Genomic DNA, 6,577 nt, shown 5'->3' on the forward strand with positions numbered 1-6,577 from the left:
ATTTTTGAAGTTAAAATGTTACATATTTGGTTGTAAATTAAAGTAATAAGTTTTATAAGCCAATAAGAATTTGATTTAAAAAAATCTTGGTGATAAAGATCTGGGTACACAGATAATTTGTTACTAATCAACATAAACACAACTCAGCGCAGACACCGGCTGCCAAACTTGCTTACACCAAGCCTCCCCACCACCCACCCCGCCGTGCTCTGGCAGCACTGCCCTTCTCAGTCAAGCTTCTCTCAGTCCCAGTCTAGTGGGTCCCTTCCCCAGAAGACCAACACAAACCCCTGCCCACACCACAGGTCCCAACCAGAGAGTTCTGCAGGGCCTTGGTTCTAGTGGAGTTGGTGTCCGGTCTCCTTTCACAAGCAGACCAGAGCACATCTAGTTGAAACAGGCCACATTCAGGCCAGGGACCAAACACTGTCCACAGTAGCCAAGGAGAGCCCCTGCAGACAACTGGCCTGAAGGATAGAGCAGCCACAATGCAAAAGCAGAGTGCACACTGCACACGCCAGAGACACTCCTTGATGTGCCAGGCCATATGTACCACAAGATCTATTCTTCATAAAGCCATTACTTTCAGGAGCGGGAGACAGAGATGGTTTTTCTAATACACAGAAGAAGGTAGAGACTTAGACAAAATGCCAAGGTGAAGGAATTCCTCTCAAGTGAAAGAACAAGAAAAAGCCACAGCCCGAGATCTAAGTGAAGCAGAGACATAAGTAATATGACTGACAGAGAATTTAAAACATCAATCATAAGGATACTCCCTGGGCTTGAGAAAAGAATAGAGGACATCAGGGAGACCTTTAGCCACAGAGATAAGACTTAAATCAGAAATGAAGAATACAATAAACAAGATTGGAAACAGGCTTGTTGCAATGAATAGCAGACTGGAAGAAGCAGAGGGATGAATTAGTGACCTCAAAGACAAAATAATGAAGACAAAAGAGAAAAATTATGCAACTCTAGAATAGACTTTGGGAACTCCATGACTTCATCAAATGTAATAGCATTTCTATTCTAGGAGTCCCAGAAGAAGAAGAGAGCAAAGTGGGCAGAAAATTTGTTTGAGGAAATAATAGCTGAAAATTTCCTTAATCTGGAGAAAGAAGCAAGCATCCAGATCCAGGAGGCACAGAGAACTCCCATTAAAATCAACAAAAGCAGACCAACACCAAGACCTATTGTAATGAAATTTGCAAAATATAGTGATAAAGAAAAACTCAAAAGCAGCAAGACAAAAGAAGTATTTAATTTACAGAGGAAAATCCACAAGGCTAGCTGCAGATCTCTCAAATGAAACTTGGCAAGCCAGTAGGGAAGGGCATGATACATTCAATGTGCTGAATGGGAAAAATCAGCAGCCAAGAATATTCTGTCCATCAAGGCTATCCTTTGGAATAGAAGGATAGAGAAAGAGTTTCCCAAACAGATAAACTGAAAGAGCTCGTGACCACTAAACCAGCCTTGCAAGAAATATTAAAGGGGACTCTGAGTGGAAAGTAAAGAGCCAATTGGCAAAGACAGGAAAGAATCAGAGAATCTCGAGAAACAATGACAAAACAAATAATAAAAGGCAATAAATATATATCAATAATTACCTTGAATGTAAATGGAGTAAATGCTCCAATCAAAAGACCTACATCTGAATGTGTCAGAATGTACGTATCTTTTAAAAATAAGTTTCTATTGAAAGGAAAAAAAGACTTTAAGCCACAAGCCAGTTTGTAAACAATCTGATACCTAATAATGTGACAATAATTAAAGTGCAGAAACCAAGATGTAACTAGATGACTGTGAGATAAAGAAATAGAAGGGGGAAAAGGAGTGAAAATCATTTTTACTGCCATTTAAACATAAAATTTGAACTTAGGAAGTTTCTTAGCACTTCAAATATAATACACAACTCAATTTATTCCTTCCTATCATTTGTTTAAAATATTAGCATATACCATGTGCCTATAAGGTGTGGATTCCACAGTGAAAAACATAGCAGACTAATCTTAGAGTAATATATTTTAATGGGAGAGAATGCAAATAAGAAAATAACAGTGACCCAACCCTGAGAAAAATAAACAGGATATAAAAACAGTCCCATATATTTTGGGCTGGATGATCAGGGCAGTTTCTCTAAAGGGTGACAATTCATGCAAAACATGAAGGGGTGGGAAGGAAAGGGGAGCAGCAGGTTATGAAGGTCTTTAGGTTGGAGAGAATTGGGATAGTTCAGGGAGCAATAAGAATACCAGTGCACCTGGTATACTGTGAGCAAGGTTGAGTGATGGGAACTGAAATGAGAGAGTATACTAAGTGATATAACTTAGTCTCCTGTGGGCCATGTGAAGGAATTTCAATTTTATTGTGACTATGATAGGTAAACTTTGGGAACCTAAAAAGAGAAGAATGATAAAATATGAGCTGGAAAGCTTAAAGATCTGTCTGGTGTGGAGAATAGATTGTAGAGAAACATGTAAAACCTGGTATATTAGGAAACTCTTGCAGATGAAAGAGGGTAAAGCTGTTGTAAGAAATCTTCTCATAAGTAGAGTTGCCAGGTCTTAGTAATAGATTATTAAGAGACATGAAGGAAAGAGAAGTCAAGAAAAAAATCTTTAGTTTGGTCTGAGCAGCTAGAAGAACTACAGTACTGTTTACAGAGTTGGGAAGACTGGAGATGAGGTGGATTGTGTTGGGTAGGTATTTATTGTGTAAATCTGAAGCTAAAGGAGGAACTCGGGGCTAACGATGCAGTCTACAGACTCCAAGATGAATAGTATTTCTCTCCTTGAGGCTACATGAGATCACTAGTGAGGGCATGTAACTAGATGAGGTAAGAATCTCCAGAACTAAGCACGCAATGACTCTCCCCTTTAGTGACCCAGCTAGTAGGAAGACCTAGCAAAGGAAGAGTTGAAGTCAAGGAGGCAGGAGGAAAACCAAGAGTTTTTTTCTAAAAACCAAGCATGAAAAAGTTTGAGGGAGTGAATAATCAACTGCATCTGTTAAGTAAGAGAAGAAATACAGATGAACCATACAATTTCATTGGAGCTATTTCATTAGAGTAGTAGAGAAGAAGAACTACTTGGGATTGAACTACAGAGAAAGTGAAGGAAAATACTAGGATAAAAGCTGTATATAAAACTCCTCTAAGGAATTTTGCTATCCAGGGGTATAGACGGGTAGACTGGGGCTGGAGAAGATTGAGGAAAGTTATTTTTGTGTTTGTTGTTTCAGTAATGAGATACATTGAAGTATATTGATACCTTGATGAAAGCAATCTTAGTAGGACAGAAAGAAGTAAAGAAAATGCATAAATGGAAATCCATAAGTAGGCAAAGGGAAATTAAACTTTGTACACAAGTGGCCAGATGTAGAAGCAGAAAGAATTTATTACTTGAAACAAGAAGAATGGAAACTGGAAATGGAGGTGGGAATATGAGCTTGGTCACTTTTGCTTGCTACTGTTTTATCATTGAAAGAACACAGTGTAGCTATCATTTGGCAGTGGGAAGGATTGATATGGTTGGTTGGAAGAAGGAAATGTAAAATGGTCAACTCAAGAATTTAAGAGTAAATGATAACAGAATTGTTAGGCCCACTTAGGGACAGCTTAGTGTGTGTGTGTGTGTGTGTGTGTGTGTTGCCACTTGAAGTGTTCAGATGAAATCAAGGACAATATTTAAACCCTATAAGGAGGGGTCCTTTTTAGTCATGGTATGTTAAATAATTTGTTAATTTTGACTAATACTTATGGATACAGGGAAGTTACAGTTAAAGAGCTGGTTATACCTTGGTTTGGATCGTACTAGAAAGGTATGGCTGAGGTAGAAATTGGCGAAACTTTTGAACATGGATTAAAGTGCATGATTTTATTTAGTAATGGACTATAGAATCTAAGCCCAAGAAAGAATGGAAATGAAGAAATAAAAAAATAGTGGGGAAAAATGTGGATAAATTGTGAAGTTTCCTATGTGGTCAGTCAGTTTTTAGAAAGGGATTGGGGTAGCTAGTTTGTAAATATGGACACAAAAATTAATTCCAACCAGGTATGCACAACCATTTAAATTAGTTCTTTGCCCTGTAACCCTTAAACAATAGGGTTTTGTTTTGTTTTTTTAACCTCTTAAATCTGGGCTGTCCTTGTGATGAGTCTTGACCAATATGATGCAGTAGAAGGGACATTGTGTGATTTGTGAGTCTAGGCCTCAAGTTATCTGGCAGCTTCTTCATTTGCACTCTTGAAACACTGCTGCCAATGTAGAAAAGTCAATGGTGACCAACTAGAGGATAAGGGATCATACATAGGGAACCAGATAATGAATTTGGTTAATTACTGTTTAAATTCAGTCATAGCCCCATCTGAATACTGTCACATTAAGACTAAATTATAATACTAACTTTCAATTTAACTTGCATAAAATAAAAGGGAAAAGAATACAGGTAATACTTACAGATATATACATTGAAGACTGAAGCTTGTCATTTTTGTAAATGGTCAAAGAACAGAGGGGAGATGATTGGCATACTGTGGTGCTTAGATTCATCAATATGGTCAAATACTCAAGCATTGAAACCATTCTGTCCTCTCAAAGCTCCTGCATCAGTTGGCGCTTTCAGCAAAATCAATCATAAGTAGTGGCTTGATTAGTTATGGATTACTAGCAACCTGTATGCCATTGATAAGGAGCTCATGACAAAAGCCTAAGTACATGACAAAACCTATCCCAAACTCCCACTGTTGAGTGTGTGTTTCTGGGGACCATTCTGGATACCAATTTCTGGATCATACAGATTTAGCTAGGAGATTGAAGCCACACCAGTTACCTGGATAGAGAAAATATAATGGAAGGTAATTATTAACTAGTTAATTAAAATGTTAAAAAGTAATGCCTAAAGTATGAATGTAGCTTCTACAGGGAGCAGCAAACACCTCCAGAGTTAAAATAAAACATAGTGAAGTTATTCAAACTTTGAGGAGAGGGCCCTAAGAAGCTGATACTCACACCTCTGAGGAAGAGGTTGTGCACAGCAAGTGTTGGTATTTCTAAGCTTGAGGGTCTCATAAACCTGGAATCCTGATCTCCAAAGGTAGGGTTATGAGTTAATCAATGTTTGAATCTGTGAGAATGAGACCCCATGAAGTTGATTATGCAAGGACTGGAAAAACTTCAAACCAGATACAGCTGTTGGCATAGAGGTAATTGCTTCTGCTAGAGTAAAGACTCATCGCCGGGTGACTCAGGGAACACAGGCCTATAGTAAGCCTACAGGATGCAACAAAAACAGGAACCAGGGCATTCCTTTTCCAGGCCGCTGATCTTTCTCTAGAGCACCTTCCCAAAGGAATCAATCATTTAACTCACTGGCAGGAGCTGCAGTTTCCTAGATGACCAGTTTAAGCATCACAAAATGGTATGGAAGGGGAAGTTGAGAGATGAGAGACAGTAACTTAGTAACTAGAATAAAACACAGAGAACAATAGGAAGGAAATCAGGGTGGAGAAGACAAATCTAAGGGTCCAAGTAAAACATTAAGACTTCAGTGGGATAATCCCTTAACTTTGGGTCAATGCCTAAGGTACGCAAGTAGAAACAGAAAGATCATTTACTATGGGGACTCTGTCTCCATCTATAAAACTGAATTAATTTCATATTGCTACATCCACAAGGCACTAGGAAAAGGCAGATAGAAATTGTACCAAGATAATATCATCATAGCTGTTACTTCTATCAAGAATAGTAATATTTTCAGAGGGCGGAGCAAGATGGCAGAGGAGTAGGAGACCTGGGTTTCGTCTAGTCTCAGGAATTCAGCTGAATAGGGATCAAACCATTCTGAACACCTACGAACTCAACAGGAGATCAAAGAGAAGAATAGCAACAACTCTGAACAGAAAAGCGACCACTTACTGAAAGGTAGAGGGTGAGGAAAAGTGAATCCGAGGCGATATTTGGGAGGATAGACGGCGGGGGAGGAGGCCTCCGTCGGCCGCTTCTGGCAAGTGATAGAGCCGTGGAGCACAAAATCGGAAATTTTAGAAGTCGGCTCCGCTGAGGGATGTCGCTCCAGTGGCTAAGCGGGGGGTGGAAACCTCGCGGGACAGTGGGGTCTCAGGACCCTCGGGGTCACAGAAAGACCGGGGGTGCCTGAGTGCGGCAGAGCTCCCGGGGATCGGAGCGGGGAAGCCGACTGCAGAGATGGAGCCGAGGCGTGGGCTCTCAGCTCGGGGTTGCCATAAACTGTGATCCGCAGCCCAGTTGGGCCACTGCTCTTCCAGCAGGGACCCAACAAGCAGCAGATCCGGGGAAACTCTCCTCCCCCCCCCCCCCCCCCCCAGGACGAGTGGCGCGGGAGCGCACCACAGGGATCTGCTGGGTTTGGAGACTCCACCCAGGGTCGGGTGCCAGAGATAGAAACGCTTGGTCACAGGCCGGGTGAGCACAGAGTGTGGCTGGAAACCAGGGACACGGGAGTGACTGCTTTTCTCTGGGGGCGCACTGAGGAGCGGGGCCGCGAGTTCTCAACTCCTCTGGGTGGAGATTGGGAGGCCACCATTTTCACTCTGGTC

Source organism: Zalophus californianus, chromosome 12, assembly GCF_009762305.2.
Source record: "Zalophus californianus isolate mZalCal1 chromosome 12, mZalCal1.pri.v2, whole genome shotgun sequence".
In the NCBI taxonomy this organism is placed as follows: domain Eukaryota; kingdom Metazoa; phylum Chordata; class Mammalia; order Carnivora; family Otariidae; genus Zalophus; species Zalophus californianus.